The 5,779-nt window shown below is 46.6% G+C and overlaps 1 long non-coding RNA gene across 3 annotated transcripts; it reads right to left on the reverse strand.

Moving 5' to 3' along the window:
- Positions 1-1,776: 1,776 nt before the first annotated feature.
- Positions 1,777-5,531, reverse strand: LOC309361815. 3 transcript variants are annotated; one of them, XR_014164648.1, is made up of 3 exons: positions 5,514-5,531; positions 4,355-4,551; positions 1,777-1,865 (listed from the first exon to the last, which is right to left on the reverse strand). It is a non-coding gene; the product is annotated as an uncharacterized lncRNA (long non-coding RNA). The 3 variants fall into 3 exon arrangements; XR_014164649.1 differs by lacking the exon at positions 5,514-5,531 and adding an exon at positions 5,384-5,402; XR_014164650.1 differs by lacking the exon at positions 5,514-5,531 and adding an exon at positions 5,156-5,190.
- Between the last annotated feature and the right edge of the window lie 248 nt (positions 5,532-5,779).

Consider the following 5,779-nt stretch of genomic DNA (forward strand, 5'->3'; position numbering starts at 1 on the left):
TGCCCCAAAAGGAGAGAAAAGGAGCTCTGCACCACCCAGGCGGCTCATTCCACTCTGTCTTCCTCTAGCAAGCAAGAGGAGCTCTAACAAGCATACGCAAGTTATTTCAGGACCAAGGGCAAGAAGAAACCCAAACAATATCCTCTCTTGTAGTAAAACGTTCATAAAACTTAATTGTCTGACCATTTGTAGCCCTTTAATGATACTTCTTCACATCTTCCTCCTCAAGGAGAACCTCTGCCTGCCTAATAGGTATAAAAGCTTCCCTGCGGGGTATGGACAGTTTCTGAGAAACTTATATAAGTTTCTTTATACTAAGATTAAAACTGGCAGCATAACCCTTTAAAATTAGCAGTAAAACTTCATCAAGAAAAGTAACTTACTTAAAAGATTGGAATAATAACATATTAAATGTATGTTCTCTTCTAACTCAGCTTGCGCCATGGGGGAGAGCATCTAGAACTAAGGGGCAACCTCTGAGAAGGCCACGACTCTGGTACCAGTCAACCTAACACAGAAGCCTTATGAGGAACAGTTGAGGGAGCTGGGTATGTTTAGGTTGGAGAAGAGGAGACTGAGAGGAGATATGATAGCCATTGTCAAGTATCTCAAGGCCTGTCACATGGAAGATGGAGCGAGCTTGTTTTCTCCTGCTCCGAAGGGTAGGACTCCAACCAATGGCTTCAAGTTACAAGAAAGGAGATTCTGACCAAACATCAGGAAGAACTTTTTGACAGTAAGAGCTGTTCCACAGTGGAACTGACTGCCTCAGAAAGTTTTGGATTCTTGTTCCTTGGAGACTTTTAAGCAGGGGTTGGATGGCCATCTGTCATGTATGATCTAGTTGAGATTCCTGCACTGCAGAGGGTTGGAATAGATGACTTTCGGGGTTCTTTCCAACTCTACAATTTCATGATTCTACTGTTATGAAGTTGGGTTTTTGTGGAGGGAGGGAATTGAGATCTTTCAAACCCCTGGACCCAGCAAGTATTAAAATATAAGACAGGCTAGCTTCCTGTGTTGAGGTACTTGTCTGAGTGATGGGTCATTAAGAGAACAAAGGAAAGTGGGGTCTATGCTAGGCAGAAAATGGGTGGGGTCCCTCCCTCAACTTGCAAAAGTGAGGACAAAAGACAGTTTAGAGTTGAGTTATGTGACCTAGAAGCTGGAAAGGAAGAGAGAGAGCCATAGCTGATTTCTGCTGGAATCCAAGACTGTGGCTATGGGAGAAACAAGTCCCTCTTGGGGGGTTAATGCTATGGGCCCCTCCATCATAGGCTCAGGCTGTATATGTGTAAACAAACCATATATCTTAAAGACACCACAGTCTTCGCTGAGCTTCATCCTTGAAGGAAATATGAACCCTGGGTAAGCACTAGAAATTCCAAGAATCTTATACTTCTCAGAGATTGGGGCTCATAAGATGCAGATTACTTAGGCAAGGATTTAGAACAATTTAGGCAAAATATATAAAGCAGGTTTGAGAGTTTCTGTGCTATGGAATAACAACTGACCGTCCACAAGTATTCTGTTTTTATACTATAAATTGCCCATTGATGGAGCCAAGAAGATGTGTGAATTAATGAACTGAAAAAAGAGTATCTTAACCCAGTAAAATTCCAGAGGTGAGACATATATGCTGTCAGACTTCAGTCTTTCAAATTTCAGTGGCGCCGTGTGCAAGGTTAAAATTCAGCATGCTCCTGCCTCTCACCTTCTGCTCAGTTCTGTCATAGTCGCAGGGCTCTGTGGCGCCCTGTGCAGTGGAACTGATCACGCTGCCTCATGTCTGCCTCTGCTGCAAGTAGGATTAAGTGTGCCTGCTCAAGGCCACAGCATAGTCCCTGGCTATACGAGCAGCTGAGCTGTAGGCAAATAATAATAATAATAATAATAATAATAATAATAATAATAATAATAAACAACAACAATATTTTTATTTATACTCTGCCCTCCCCAGCCAAGGCCGGGCTCAGAGCGGCTTACAAGCAATAATAAAAACAAGCTGAATGTTTACAACTTAAAAACAAAATTAAAATACAACATTAAAATATTGAAACATTAAAACATTAAAATGTAGCCTCAATGCAGGAGGAGAAGGAAAAGAAAAAAGAAAGAGAGGGAGAGAATCAAATTGGCTCCAAGCCAAAGGCCAGGCAGAACAACTCTGTCTTACAGGCCCTGTGGAAAGAAATCAGATCCTGCAGGGCCCTGGTCTCATGAGACAGAGCGTTCCACCAGGCCAGGGCCAGTGTTGAGAAGGCCCTGGCTCTGGTTGAAGCCAATCTAACTTCCTTAGGGCCCGGGACCTCTAGGGTGTTGCTATTTATGGACCTTGAGGCTCTCCATGGGGCATACCAGGAGAGGCGGTCCCGTAGGTACGAGGGTCCTAGGCCGTGAAGGGCTTTAAAGGCCAAAAGCAGCACCTTAAATCTGACCCTGCACTCCACCGGGAGTCAGTGCAGCTTGAAAAGCACTGGGTGAATATGCTCCCATGGCAGAGACCCCGTGAGGAGCCTCGCTGCAGCATTCTGCACCCGCTGGAGTTTCTGGGACAGCTTCAAGGGCAGCCCCGCGTAGAGCGAATTACAGTAATCAAGCCTGGAGATTACTGTCGCATGGATCACTGTGGCCAGATCGGGGCGGGAAAGGTAAGGGACCAACTGCTTGATGAAGCGAAGGTGGAAAAATGTCCCCTTGGCTCTTGCTGTAACTTGCGCCTCCCTGGAAAGGGAGGCGTCAAGGATTACACCAAACTCTTAACAGAAGGCAATGGCACTAATTGGGCATTAGTGGCAAAGGGCTGCATCTCAAAAGTAGAGCATCTGCTTTGCATGCAGAAGGCTCCCGGTTCAGTCCCCAGCATCTCCAGGTTGGGCTGGGAGACACCTCTGTCTGAAACCCTGGACAGCTGCTGCCGGTGCGTGCAGGCAGCTCTGGGTTAGAGCAGGACCAATAGTCCAGCTTAGTGTAATGCAGGTTCCTATGTCTCTACCCTGTCCCAGCCAAGAGAGTGGTGGCAGGAGGCTGAGATGACCAACTCTAGCAGGCGCATGCAAGACTGGCCCTAGGAAGGTGGGTGTGAATAGGGGTGACTGTCCCAGGCCCCACACTGTGGACGCCCCTGCTTGTCACTGGTGGTACAGACAGTAGCCCAAACTTCCTGGCTGGTCTTGCTGTCTCCTACCCAACTGGATAACCTCTCAAACCCCTCACTTGTTAGAGCAAGGCAGAGAAGTCGGGCGGAGGCAGCAGCAAAAGAAACAAGAGATTAAGAAAGGAGGGAATAGGCCACCGGAGCTAAAGTGGCTGCAAAAAACAAGAAATTTCAAGTTAGCGGGTGAAGGACACAGAGAGGAAGGCCACTGGCACTTTTTGCAGCTGCAAACAACAACACAAAAAAGCCAAGGAGAGAACAGGGAGAGGGAGCCCAACAGTGTTAAACCGGGTGCAAAAAATGACACAAAGTAAGACAGGGGAAGGAAAATGGGGAGATATTGGCCACCAGTGTTAAAGCAGAGGCAAAAAGCCAAAAACTAAATTGAGGGAGGAGGGACTATCAGCATGGAGAGGAGGCAGGATGGCAGAGGCAGAGGGAGATGAAAGCAATGGTGCCCCTCCCACTGTGTGATTAGCCTTGCACCCTCTTAGGCAGGAGTTGGCAAGGTTTATCTTGCCTGGGCTGGATCGGTCCCGCAGAGATCCCTCCGTGGGCCGGATCGTGTGTGTGTGCGTGTGCAAGCGAGCATGCTGGTGATTTTCAGCATCTGCGCGTGTGCAGACGTGATTTCTGGTGGTAACAGTGCCGAGGAAGCGAGTCCCTGCCCCGCGCTGTGTCGGTTCAGTGCAGTGCGTGAGCAGGTAACTCCGTTCAGGGGCGGCTTGTGGGCCGGTCAAACGACCTCCAGGGGCTGCTTCTGGCCCAAGGGCCTTAGGTTGCTGACCCTTGCTCTTAGGGATCGCTCTGGAGACATGATATGTAAAGCAAGCCGTGTTCAGAGCCTTGAGGTTGATGCCAAAGCTGGATGCAGGAGCTGAGGATGGAAGGTTCCAGGGTAACCCACAAAGTTAAAGGCCAGCCTGGAATTAATGCTGGAAGGTCATTCCTAGGGAAGGAAAGACCAAGAGCAGAAGACCAGTGGCGGTAGCAGCCAAGCTCATCTAGTTATAGGGCCATCATCCTAGAGGCGTAGCAATAAAGCTGCTAGCACATTTGCAAAGCTAAGCAGGGTCCGGTATGGTTTCAAATGGGGTGGGCAACTGTGTGTTGAGAATCCTGCATTGCAGTGGGTTGGACTAGATGACCCTCGGGGTCTTTTCCAGTTCTACAATTCTATGATTCTATTATTCTTACCTTGCTCATTGCTTACAGCATGGGTCACCTCTTGTACATTGTGTCTTCTCTCTCCAGGTGGTCTTCTCCCTTCTCCAAAATACACCCTTCCTCCAAAGTACCGTAGACCCCTAATGAGAGAGCCTTCTGGTAGCCACTGACTCTGGGCTTCCTCCCTGGTCCACCACTGTCATCATTGGCCCATGACGGGGACTTTTCTTTTTTAAAAAAATAATTTTATTTATATAATTTATTTTACAACATACAAAAAAACCCCAACTTTAAAAGCAAAAGGTTTATCATATATCTCTTACTTTGATTCCCCTCCCCCCTTCTGCAGTTCCTTGTTTTTATAATATTTTACTGAATTTCCAAATTAAACCAAATTATCATTTTCCCCTGTGTTCCATAGACTTCCCCTCACAACTGCTGCATGTTTTTATATTAAGCCTGCTAATGCCTTAATTTGTTTATAATAATTTTGTATGTATTCTATAAATGATTTCCATTCTTTCTTAAAATTTCAATCATTTTGATTTCTTATTCTTTTGGTAACTTTCGCCATTTCTGCATAGTTGTTTCTGTAACCATTCCTCTTTTGTTGGGACATTTTCTGCTTTCCATCTTTGGGCAAAGATCATCCAGGAGACCATGGCTGCATACATAAATACATTTCTATATTGTCTAGGTAATTCTCATAATTCTCAAAAGAAAAGCCTCCGTTTTTTTTGTTTTGCAAAAGTTATCTTAAACATGACGGGGCCTTTTCAGTGGTGGCTGCCCATTTGTGGAATGGCTTCCCTATTGAGGTGCTGCATGCACCTGTGTCCGTCAATATTAACTTCCAGGAATTTAAAAACAACAACAAAACAACCATATTAACTTCCAGGAATTTAAAAAAACAACAACTGCACAATTCCTGGTCACCCCAAAGATCACTGAATCCAAGAATGTTTTTGAATGGCAACTGCTTTTAGAAGTACGTCATCTTCTTCAGACTGCTTTAATTGTTTTAGGGTGCATTTGTTTTTATCCTGTTTTTATCCTCACGCAAGTCACTGAGAGACAGTGATTGGCCCAAGCCCAACTTTTGGGTTTGACGAGTTCCCTCATGCGGCAAGGACTACAGTTCCCAGCATCCCCCAGCACGCCCATTGAGCCTCCAGCTTCCCTTTTGTACTGCTGCGCATGCTGGGTAACGCAGTCCGCTTAAACGCAGCTCTTTGAAGTCAGCACAGGGCTGCCGGAAGTAGCCCCTTGCAGCGGCACGCTGGGTATTGTAGTCCGTCTGAACCGTTAATCGCCATGGGAACTGCAAGCCGCGATGCCCTTCTGCCGCCTTGTGCTTTGGTTGTCCCTGCCGCCAAGGGAGCAGGTGGCTGGGCCTCTCCGAAGGCCTGGCCGGGGTTTTAAAAAGGAAGCCGTGGCGGAGAGAAAAGGTCATCA

Source organism: Podarcis melisellensis, assembly GCF_964234715.1.
Source record: "Podarcis melisellensis genome assembly, chromosome: Z".
Taxonomy (NCBI): Eukaryota; Metazoa; Chordata; class Lepidosauria; order Squamata; family Lacertidae; genus Podarcis; species Podarcis melisellensis.